The 12,356-nt window shown below is 41.3% G+C and overlaps 1 pseudogene; it reads right to left on the bottom strand.

The window, feature by feature from the left end:
- Positions 1 to 6,355: 6,355 nt before the first annotated feature.
- On the bottom strand, positions 6,356 to 6,473 carry LOC124546284 (annotated as a pseudogene).
- Positions 6,474 to 12,356: the final 5,883 nt, after the last annotated feature.

Genomic DNA, 12,356 nt, shown 5'->3' with positions numbered 1-12,356 from the left:
ATAGCGTGTAAGTCTGCAGGGCACCAATACATCTGCTTCAAGGTGTTCCAGACTTTCTTTCAAACGTTGTCTGCGATGCCGAATGTTGGGTTTACTGCTAAGACATTCAAACTAAGCGACAACAGTCGCAGTGGAAAAGTAGTTTACCTCGGACAGAAAACAGCTCGTTCATCACTTCAACGGTAGCATTAACTCCCTGACGACCCTTGTTTTATGTTGACAGAACAGTCCATTTGGAGTTTGCCCTACCTGGCCCGAGTGTGAATGAATAGTTTTATCGCTATGTTCTAAAAGTGTTCTAATACACTGAGGGGAACATGAGGACAATGACATGCGAACATTTTGACTAAAACAAGACTACTATTGCTTCCCATCCACCGTGCTCACCAGGCTGACGGGCTATATTAAAGAATGATGCTTCCAATTTCTCCACTCCAAGAAGCTGCTGATACACTACTGGCCATTAAAATTGCTACACCAAGAGGAAATGCAGATGATAAATGGGTATTCATTGGACAAATATATTATACTAGAACTCACATGTGATTACATTTTCACGCAATTTGAGTGCATAGATCATGAGAAATCAGTGCCTAGAACAACCACCCCCGGCCGTAATAACGGCCTTGATACGCCCGGACATTGAGTCAAAAAGAGCTTGGATGGCGTGTACAGGTACAGCTGCCTATACAGTTTCAACACGATACCACAGTTCATCAAGAGTAGTGACTGGCGTATTGCGACAAGCCGTTGCTTGCCCGCCATTGACCAGACGTCAGTTGGTGAGAGATCTGGAGAATGTGCTGGCCAGGGCAGCAGTCGAACATTTTCTGTATCCAGAAAGGCCCGTACAGGACGTGCAACATGCGCCCGTCCATTATCCTGCTGAAATGTAGGGTTTCGCAGGGATTGAATGAAGGGTAGAGCTACGGGTCGTAACACATCTTAAATGTAACGTCCACTGTTGAAAGTGCCGTCAGTGCGAACAAGAGGTGACCGAGACGTGTAACCAATTGCACCCCATACCATCAAGCCTGGTGATACGCCAGTATGGCGATGACGAATACACGCTTTCAATGTGCGTTCACCGCGATGTCGCCAAACACGGATGCGACGATCATGATGCTGTAAACAAAACCTGGATTCATCTGAAAGAATGACGTTTTGCCATTCGTGCACCCACGTTCGTCGTTGAGTACACCATCGCAGGCGCTCCTGTCTATGATGCAGCGTCAAGGGTAAACATAGCCATGGTCTCCGAGCTGACAGTCCATGCTGCTGCAAACGTCGTCGAACTGTTCGTGTAGATGGTTGTTGTCTTACCGTTCCGTATTACCCTCCTGAACCCACCGATTCCATATTCTGCTAACATTCATTGGATCTCGACCAACGCTAGCAGCAATGTCGCGATACGATAGACCGCAATCGCTATAGGCTACAATCCGAGCTTTATCAAAGCCGGAAACGTGATGGTACGCATTTCTCCTCGTTACACGTGGCATCACAACAACGTTGCACCAGGCAACGCCGGTCAACTGCTGTTTGTGTATGAGAAATCGGTCGGAAACTTTCCTCATGTCAGCACGTTGTAGGTGTCACCACCGGTGCCAACCTTGTGTGAATGCTCTGAAAAGCTAATCATTTACATATCACAGCATCTTCTTCCTGTCGGTTAAATTTCGCGTCTGTAGCACGTCATCTTCGTGGTGTAGCAATTTTAATGGCCAGTAGTGTATATTTCCTTTGTCTGTTACTTTTTGGGAAGCGGACAATGACGGGTTCGACTGAGAACAGATATTAGCGGATCAGCGACTGTACGATTTCCTACCGAAGTAGTTATACCACCGTACGACATTAATCATTTCGCCGAGAAACTTCACAGCCGCCGGAAAGCAGGGCTGGCAACCATACTACTACTCGCAAAACGCACGTGTGACTTGATTACGTCCGACAAATGTAGGCTCAAACACAGTAGGACTAGTCAGTGGCCTCCAACGCGAAGCGCGAGCCTCAAGCTACAACTACCAGTACATGAGAACGCATTGAGAGCGGGCAAATGCCTCGGCTAAACCAGCGGTAGCTGCAGTAACATAACATGATCTACGACGAAACAGATCGATACATTTACGACCAGTATCGACCTGGGACAACATGGAATCTTCACAGTGTGACTTCTTTCTCTTCCACGAGATGAAAATCAAGTTTTTGGGTGGAAGATTTTTCAGCGACGCGTTTCGCCTTATTTAGGCATCTTCAGGTTATCTAAATAGAAAACAGAGAACAAATACATCTATTTAGGAATCGCGATCGCGTTGTGCAGACTTGGATAACCTATAAGCATGTATAAACAGATCACCTATTGAAAATATAAACAGATCACCCACTGAAAGGGCAAATACCTTAATTTGGTATTTCTTAAGAATCGTTTAGTCAGTGTATCCATAGGGCATCGTCGAATATATCACGCCAATATCGCCTTCGTTAAACTCAGTAGAAACTAGAAATATAAAATAGTAAAATCATTACCAAGATCTGCATAACGCGTTCCCGTTCACAGTAAGATGGGGGGCTCAGGTAGTAAGCATAATGCGCCACAGCGTCGTGTGCCAGTACTGAAGCATAATACAGAATCACCTCAAGAGGTGGCGCTGCGACGCAGCAGTGATTAAAAATGAGAGATCGTAAACTGGATATACATACCCACTAAAACTTTATAAATGTAATGCACATAAAACATTGAAAAGATGGAATTACTAGGGGCAACACCTGTACTTAACTTATCCTAAAATTTTGACGAAGTAGAATGTAAATGAAGGCGGTAAATTTAAAATGAGAAAACAAGGTGTATAATACAACACACAGATGCAGTACATAAACAGATTTTTTCGTATCATACACCACTAGATCGATACATTAAAAACACAGGACCGTAATTTCAAATAAAGAGGCCGCCCATTTAACACTCAATACTGCGTCGTTCGGAGCTAGAACGTCTAGCAAGAAAACTTTTTTTATTATAAAATACAAGTAAAAGTATTAGGCTTAAAAAATCACACACCAACGTTGAAGACGGACGTTATGCGGGTAAACTCTCCCGCCCCCCCCCCTTTTTTTTATAGCTACATTGAAATGTGTAAAATGCGACATCATTTAAAGCGACAATCTCGCAAGTATTCTATTTGAGTCAAAAAAAACCTAATGGCTTTGCTAAGAAGACGACATAAGACCAGAGAGGAACAGGACACATATTTAGGCAGAACTACGAGAACTCCAGGATTACATTAATAACACCGATTAATTACATTAATAACACTATGATGTGTCGGCTACTGTGGGGGAAAAAAATTTGGAAATTTGTGGTAAGGTCTTATGGGACCAAACTACTGAGTTCATCGGTCCCTAAGACTACAGACTACTTAATCTATTTTAAACTAACTTACCCTACGAACGACACACACACCCATACCCGAGGGAGGATTCGAACCTCCGATGTGGGGAGCCGCACGGACCATGAGAAGGTGACTCGGACCACGCGGCTACCCCGGGCGGATACTGTGGGGGTCAGCGCCAACACAAACAAGGAAGATGAGAAATTGCTGTGGCCGGTGGTAGGAATCCAAAATGATCGTTGCATAACACTTTCAAATTAATAGAACATTTTATTTCTCAAAAGGAAAGGAACATGGCTTAATTTGTCGTTACGAGGTGGCTTCCTGTGGCTCATGCATGCAGTTATTTTTACTATCTATTACTACTCACAGGAATCAGGCTGACTATCGGCTTCCTATTACTCACTGCTAATGCTCTCGAAGTCTGCGACCGAACTGGAGGCCGACCAGCTATGGGCGGCTGCTTAAGTCAGCTCTGACAGGGGACACGGAGCTCTTGTATTCCTGGAGGTGTGGTGCTGACCGATCTTTCCACTGGCGCACGGGTCAGCACCTTCTTGATGCCGTTTCGCAGTGCTGCGCTAGTCGGTGTACAGTCGAGGCTTTAGGACTGCACACAGTAAGGAAAACTTCCAGTGAGAATTTCGTAAGCAAAAGAAATGTTGAGACCGGTGTAACTGCTCCCAAGGAGACTACTTTGAATGTGAAAGTATAGAGTAAGTTCTAGGTAAGACTTAATAATTTAAATTAATTTATTACGTAAACTCTCGGCTGCCACTGAACACTGTCTCATTAAAAGCCTGGCGCATTGTCTTATAAAATACGTGAAATATTAAAATATTCGATGTCTCGGCCGTGTTTCTGCGTTCTTCCTCAGGGCGTGGAGTAATTAGTCTACATTTCGCAACACGACCGAAATTTCGGTTATTTTAGTATTTTATGTATTTTATAAAATAACGCGGTTGCACAGTCAGAACAATTTTAATGAGATTAGAGTACGAAGAGGAAAAATTAGGCTTTATGTCCCGTCAAAGACTAATCATTAGTGGTGGAGCGGATGTTTGGTGGAAGGAAATGGAATCGGCCGTGCCCTTTCAGAGAAACCATACCACCATTTGCCTTGAGATACTTAGGGAAACTGCAGAAACCTAAATGTGGATAGTCAGACAAGGGCCTAAACCCTTTTCTGCTGAATGCGAGTGCAATGTCTTATCACTGCACTATTTCGCTCGGTTTAATGACAAGTCTTCGTATTTACATTGATCACAACGATGAAAACGTAATGTTATATTTTATGAACACGAAGAGACTGTCGTAACTTTGACATAATACTACATGGTTGCTATTCATACGTCGACAACCTATTTCAGAGAGGTGATCTGTTTTGGGGAAAAACAGTTGTAGCAAAACTATAATGTAAACTTCAGATACAAGCAGTTAGGAAAATTAAAGATATTCATAGTAGAGCACCATAGCAGAAAAGTTTAAAATCATTAATGCCCATTACTCTTCTTGGAATATGTGTGTTTAAATATGCATATGTTCGTTCCCAAATAACACTCAAAATTTTTGGCATTAAAAACCAAGCTGTATTCATAGCGTAGGAAATAGCAACGACTACCATAGAAAATCCGCAGCAATATCCTACACTTGATAATTGTGCTACAAAAAAAAAAAAAAAAAAAAAAAAAAATAAATAAATAAAATCAAATCAAATGCAGCATTTTCCTTTAAGGAATAAAGAAATACAAACTATGTTTAGTTAAAAGCATGATTAAAGATGACAGTATCAAAAGGTTTATGTAGCACTGTGGAATTTTACAATAATTCACACTGATTCAAGTTTAATTTTATTCAACGTATACTGAAATCTCTTTCCTATGAATCATATTTATGTTGTTGCTTTCTTTGTGTGTTTGTGTGTGTATGTGTGTGTGTGTGTGTGTGTGTGTGTGTGTGTGTGTGTGTGTGTGTGTGTGCGTGTGAGTGTGTAGTTAGCTCAATCAGGTACACACCTCCCTGCTGAAGAGGACCTGGAGAAGCGAGGAACTGTACATGTGAGCGAAGAAAATGGCCTAAAAGCATCGTTATGTATGCAAATAAGACTGGGCATAACAAGATATGAGACATTACTAAAACACCAGTTATTCACTGTAGTTATCCATGCTCAACATACACAAAGTTGACTCAGCACAAAATCGTTTCCATATCGAGAGACAGTTTGTATACTTCATCGTAATGCGACTTGCCATTATAATTATACAAAATTATTTATAAAAATAAATAAGATAATAAAAACAGGAAATAAACGATGATAAGATGCGTGTCTTATCTAACATAAGAATTAGCAGTGATAGAGTATCATGGCTTGCTTCAAAGTGATGACGACAGTTCAGATGTCTGCAATGTCAGCTAAGAGGGACTAAAATTGTGTTCGCCCTGAAAGCAGAGATATGCAGACGATTAATATTGAGAATAGCTGTACAGACGAGATACAGAAAACGATGGCAGTTAGTAATGGCAGTCCCTAGTCTATGTATATTTTCCTTCCACCATCTTCTGTTAATGTAAAAATATAAGCAATCATAGTGTGTTTCTCGAGAATATCGCCATTTTCTCTGTATTTCATTTTCATTTTTATATTTTTATTTATTAGTTTGTGGGACCATGTGAGCCAAAGCCGTTTCTCATGGAACGGGTAAGAACATCATTTACAGAATGATGATTAGAAAGTTTATAAACAAAAAATTAATGGCCAGTAAAACTCAAAAAAACTCCCCCCGAAAAGACCTTGGAGGCCCATAGGGTACTGACCGATCGCCGTGTCATACTAAGCCCACAGTCATTACTGGATACGGATGTGGACGGCCTTGTGGTCATCACGCAGCTCTCCCGGTCGTATGTCACTCTCCTTCTGAATCAAGTAGCCCCTTAGTTTGTCTCACGAGGGCTGAGTGCACCCTGCTGGACAACAGCGCTCGGAAGAGCGAATGGTCACCCAGCCAAGTGCTACCCCAGCACGACAGCGCTTAACTTCGGTGATCTGACGGAAACCGGTGTTACCACTGCGACAAGGCCGTTGGCTAATAGTAAAACAAGAAAAGAAATTGTGAGAGAATATCAGTGAATACCACTTTACAGGAGAAAGATTTTAATTATTGCAAGGAACTCCGGCACAGATTAGGACTGTATCACATGGAGACGATTCCACTTAGATTTGAGCAGTTGAAGTTTAACACTCGTCGTTTTCTGTTCAGCTGGAAGGCTATTCAAATGAAACCATCCGAGTAGTGTACACCTTCCTGTACTATTCTGAAGGGAGTGTTACTCAACTGTATATCGTATTCACTGAATGAATATTTCAGTTTCTTCTAAATGAGCAAATATTGTCAGCAACAAATTCAGTGATAGGTCATACGTACAGGGATGACAGAGTTATAATTCGGAGATAACGGCCCACACGAAGTTCACTAACTGACGCCGTAGAAAAGTGCGACCAACTTTTGTGGTCTGAGAACATTCTTGCTGAGTGCACAGCTTCGTCCCAAAATATAACGCTATACCAGCTAATAGAGAAAAAGTAAAAAAAGTAAGCAAGTCTTCTTGTTTCAGCGTGAGGGCTAGTGAAGGTAGCAGCATTCAGTTTCTGCATAAGTTCTTGAACGTGATACTTCCAAGAAAGCGTTCCACCTACACTCTGTTCTAACAACTGAAAATGGTTGAGAATCTCTGACCGCCTGACAAACCTGACACAGTGAAATTTCCTTTTCAAACGGAATCCGTGTCAGAAACTGTTTATGCATCACGTTTTGTTGGTCTTAACCGTTGATCTGTTCTCTGAGAGCCACGTCCTGATTTTGCGGACGACCCTGTTAGCTACATGGTTATCATTACGTTTTACGTCTTTCCAAAAAAGAGTTATGTAACCTGCGAAGAAAAAACATTTTTGAGTCATCTGGTGTGATTAGTGGTAGAACAAAAGTTCGTGAGAACCTCTGCATTATATGACCTCAGACGAATTCTAATCTCTTCCCCGTTTGTTGACAGTGGAAGACAAACAACATTCTGATTCCCGATGCAAAATGAACTACTGCTTTTAATAACTGTACACAGAGCGAGTAATGTGGCATACAAAGTAAACTGTTGTTGTAAGAAATATTTATCTTAATCAAATAAATCCATTGGCTCTGTTCATTAGTGAACAATTGGTTTAAGGGAAATTCGTCCGAATGTGCTAAAGTAACACAGAAAAGAAAAATTGATTTGCCCATAATCTGTTTACCTGCATAACAGTTTAGCTAATTCACATGCTGTCACCGGTGTTTTCCAAAAAGAACTTTAGTGTATACTGTGAGTTACATCGGATGACGATGAAACTAACATCAAAAAAGACTACTCGCGTTAATAAGTAAATATTTACCGCAGAATATTGGTGCGTAACTGTTATCCTACTTTGAACTGTACCCTTACGCTGTAACAAACTACACAAAAATCGGCATGTCCAGTGATAGTTTACTAAAGACGTGTTCTTGAACACCGTCGGAGAATAAATCACAAACTAATGAACACATCGAAATAAGAAAAATGATCATCAGCCGTATGGGAACTCTTCCTTGTTTTACATTCACATGTAGTCATCTTCCTATAAGTCGCCTTCTCGGCGCCTCATTATCTCTTGAAATTAAGAAACTTCCTTGGTATGCATAAAATATTATCACCTGGATTCAAGTTCCGGCTTCAGTCATCATTACGTCATCCACTTCAGTCTGTCGTGTGCTGGTTTTATTTGTCTCTTTGTCTCTGAATATAATTTTCATCATACATCCCTTTTTCAGTTTATCAGTGCTTTCAGGATTGAAAGTCCATGTCTCATTACATGCCAAAGCTGGTATAACGTATCGAATGTATGCTCCCCGTCCTTGGTAATAGGAAGCTTGTTTTGAAAACTGTTCTTAGGCTTTAATTATCATTTTTACTCTTCTATCAATCCATTTGCGGTCTTCAAGATCAATAAATAATTTTATTAAAGTGGTACTATATCATGATTGGTAATCTCAGCTAGTTACTTTATGCTTTGTTAAATGTTCATTATTCTAGTCTTACGATAAGTAATTTTCAGTCCTTTATTAAGTTCTTCTATTCGCTGTTGAAGATTATTTTCACAACAGCCAAACGGTAAAAGCCATCTGCAAACATGAATTCCATTATTCTATTTCCAAATTTTGATTCTGAAAAATTCCTCTGGAACAGCTGAGAATATTGTTTGTACAGAATTCACATATACGTTTTGCAGTATGTTAATATAGGTAGTACCAGTAGCTTTCTTTCTCAAAGGCTGTTCGTAGTGGGAGATTCTAAAGCGTGCTCATTTCCTTTCTTCATTAATTTCGTTCTATATTCTTGGTCATAATTTCTGTGGATATCTTGCAGGTAAGAAACCGAATGGTGCATAGTCTTATAGGTCTTTTCTTCCATATACCCTGAGGATTTCAACCATTACAGTGCTGTTCTATACTTGGAGAACTGTAAAGGACAATCTCTTAACGCTCTTGCTGAGATTCTGATTCAAATCAGAGTTGGCTAAAATAAGACACGTACAAATAGTAGAGGCGAATGTAAGTGAATGCCTTTTTGGTACGATGCTGTTGTTGTTGTTGTCTTCAGTCCTGAGACTGGTTTGATGCAGCTCTCAATGTTACTCTATCCTGTGCAAGCTTCTTCATCTCCCAGTACTTACTGGAACCGACATCCTTCTGAATCTGCTTAGTGTATTCATCTCGTGGTCTCCCTCTACGATTTTTACCCTCCACGCTGCCCTCCAACGCTAAATTTGTGATCCCTTGATGCCTCACAACATGTCCTACCAACCGATCTCTTCTTCTAATCGAGTTGTGCCACAAACTCCTCTTCTCCCCAATTCTATTCAAAACCTCCTCATTAGTTATGTGATCTACCCATCTAATCTTCAGCATTCTTCTGTAGCACCACATTTCGAAAGCTTCTATTCTCTTCTTGACCAAACTATTTATCGTCCATGTTTCACTTCCATACATGGCTACACTCCATACAAATACTTTCAGAAACGACTTCCTGACACTTAAATCTATACTCGATGTTAACAAATTTCTCTTCTTCAGAAACGCTTTCCTTGCCGTTGCCAGTCTACATTTTATATCCTCTCTACTTCGAACATCATCAGTTATTTTGCTCCCCATATAGCAAAACTCCTTTACCACTTTAAGTGTCTCCTTTCCTAACCTAATTCCCTCAGCATCACTCGACTTAATTCGACTACATTCCATTATCCTCGTTTTGCTTTTGTTGATGTTCATCTTATATCCTCCTTTCAAGGCACTGTCCATTCCGTTCAACTGCTCTTCCAAGTCCTTTGCTGTCTCTCACAGAATTACAATGTCATCGGCGAGCCTCAAAGTTTTTATTTCTTCTCCATGGATTTTAATACCTACTCCGAACTTTTCTTTTATTTTCTTTACTGCTTGCTCAATATACTGATTGAATAACATCGGGGAGAGGCTACAACCCTGTCTCACTCCTTTCCCAACCTCTGCTTCCCTTTCAGGCCCCTCGACTCTTATAACTACCATCTGGTTTCTGTACAAATTGTAAACAGCCTTTCGCTCCCTGTATTTTACCCCTGCCACCTTCAGAATTTGAAACAGAGTATTCAAGTCAACATTGTCATAAGCTTTCACTAAGTCTACAAATGCTAGAAACGTAGGTTTGCCTTTCCTTAATCTATTTTCTAAGATAAGTCGTAGGGTCAGTATTGCCTCACGTGTTCCAACATTTCTGCGGAATCCAAACTGATCTTCCTCGAGGTCGGCTTCTATCAGTTTTTCCATTCGTCTGTAAAGAATTCGCGTTAGTATTTTGCAGCTGTGACTTATTAAACTGATAGTTCGGTAATTTTCTGTCAACACTTGCTTTCTTTGGGATGGAATTATTATATTCTTCTTGAAGTCTGAGGGTATTTCGCCTGTCTCATACATCTTGCTCACCAGATGGTAGAGTTTTGTCAGGACTGGCTCTCCGAAGGCCGTCAGTAATTCTAATGGAATGTTGTCTACTCCCGGGGCCTTGTACAATGCTAGGTACTGACAAAAAGCCTGTATAGAAGAATCTGAAACTACCAATTCTAGACTACTGCTCCAGCACTTTTATTCTTTGTAGAACGGACATTAGACATCTAACGAATTCAGAGACGAGTTGCTGTGGCAGTAAAGTGAGTGTACACGAAAACTCAAAAATTGAGGAGCTCAGCAAATACGAGCGGAATTACTTACAACAAAGTTGTAGTTGTTCTCGCTAAACCCTTACTGGGTACAATTAGGCAACACGTATCGAAAAGCTGCACGAAAATTCTGCAGCGTCCATCGTTTATGACGTGGAAAAATCTTATGAGCAAGATAGTAGGCAACAAATGCCCAGCCAAGGATGATAGAAATAATTTTCCGTTCGCTCATTACAGAAATGGAATAATGTAGAAATTACTTTATCCATGTTAATGCAAGGACACAGTTGGAGTTTATGGAAATATCTCTGAAAAAAAAATATTTGTACCGAGTCACACTTTCTGAATGAATAAGTTATTTAACGGAAATTAATTTCGGGCCTACTCCATTACCGGATGACGTTGCTGCTGTCTGAAGTCTAGAACATGATTGTGGTAAAATATGACCTCCGTCCCGACGTGTTCGTGGTAGCAGTTTTCTTTTTACTGATACAGTGCAAAAACTAGTCAGCATTGGTACGGATTACTCTCCACTATACTTTGTACGGTGGATTCGAAAATGCACTCATTGATGAGTCAGAAGACTGTGACCACCATCCTGATACCATGTTGGTCAACCTCTGGAACGCAACACAGCGGCAACCATGGGAGGCATGGATTCAACAAGTTGTTGGTACGTTCCAGGATGTGTGCGGCGCCAGATGTCTACGCACAGGTCAGGCAATTCTCATAAATTACGGGCTGGTGGTTTGTGGACTGAGACCAATTGAGTCTGGAGCGAAGAGATCCACGAGAGTTTACTGTCATGCGCCTTGAACCACCGTAGCACGATTCGGCTCTTGTGACATGGGCAGTTATCTTGCTGGAAGATGCCGTCGCAAGTCGGAAACACAGCAAGCATGAAGGGATATAGATGATGCACAGTATTTTCACGTCGTCCACAGCTGTCATTGTGTCACGTAGACGGCCAGGTGATTGCCCCCAGTAGCATAATACCGCGCTCACCGGCTGCGTCCATGGCCTGTACATGTTTGAACAGCTGTTCACCTGGATGATGGCGTGTCCGGACACGACTGTTGAACTGCTGTTACAACAAATGTGGTTCACCCGACCAATTCCCACATTTTCGTTGACCCTTGGTCCAATCACGATGATCCCGTGACCAGTGCCGTTCCAACTGACGATGTTGATGTATCAACATGAGAAGATCTACATCTATATGATTACTCTGCTATTCACAGTAAAGTGCCTGGCAGAGGGTTCAATGAACCACCTTCAAGCTGTCTCTCTACCGTTCCACTCTCGAACGACGCGCGAGAAACCGAACACTTACATTTTTCTTTGCGAGACCTGATATCTCTTATTTCATGGTGGTGATCATTTCTCCCTATGTAGGTGGGTGCAAACAGAATGTTTTCGCAATCGGAGGAGAAAACTGGTGATTGAAATTTCATTAGAAGACCCCGAGCCAACGAAAAACGCCTTTGTTTTAATGATCAGCACTCCAATTCCCATGCCATGTCTGCAATAACTCCCCTATTTCGCGATAATACAAAACGAACTGCCCTTCTTTGTACTTTTTCGATGTCATCCGTTAGTCCCACCTGATGCTGATCCTACACCGCACAGCAATACTCCAGAATAGCGCGGACAAGCTTACTTTAAGCAGTCTCTTTAGTAGACCTATTGCAACTTCTAAGTGTTCTGGCAATGAA

This window comes from Schistocerca americana, chromosome 8 (assembly GCF_021461395.2).
Source record: "Schistocerca americana isolate TAMUIC-IGC-003095 chromosome 8, iqSchAmer2.1, whole genome shotgun sequence".
Classification (NCBI taxonomy): Eukaryota; Metazoa; Arthropoda; class Insecta; order Orthoptera; family Acrididae; genus Schistocerca; species Schistocerca americana.
Note: the sequence above shows the minus strand (reverse complement) of the source record. Positions and strands in the feature narration are given on the sequence as shown.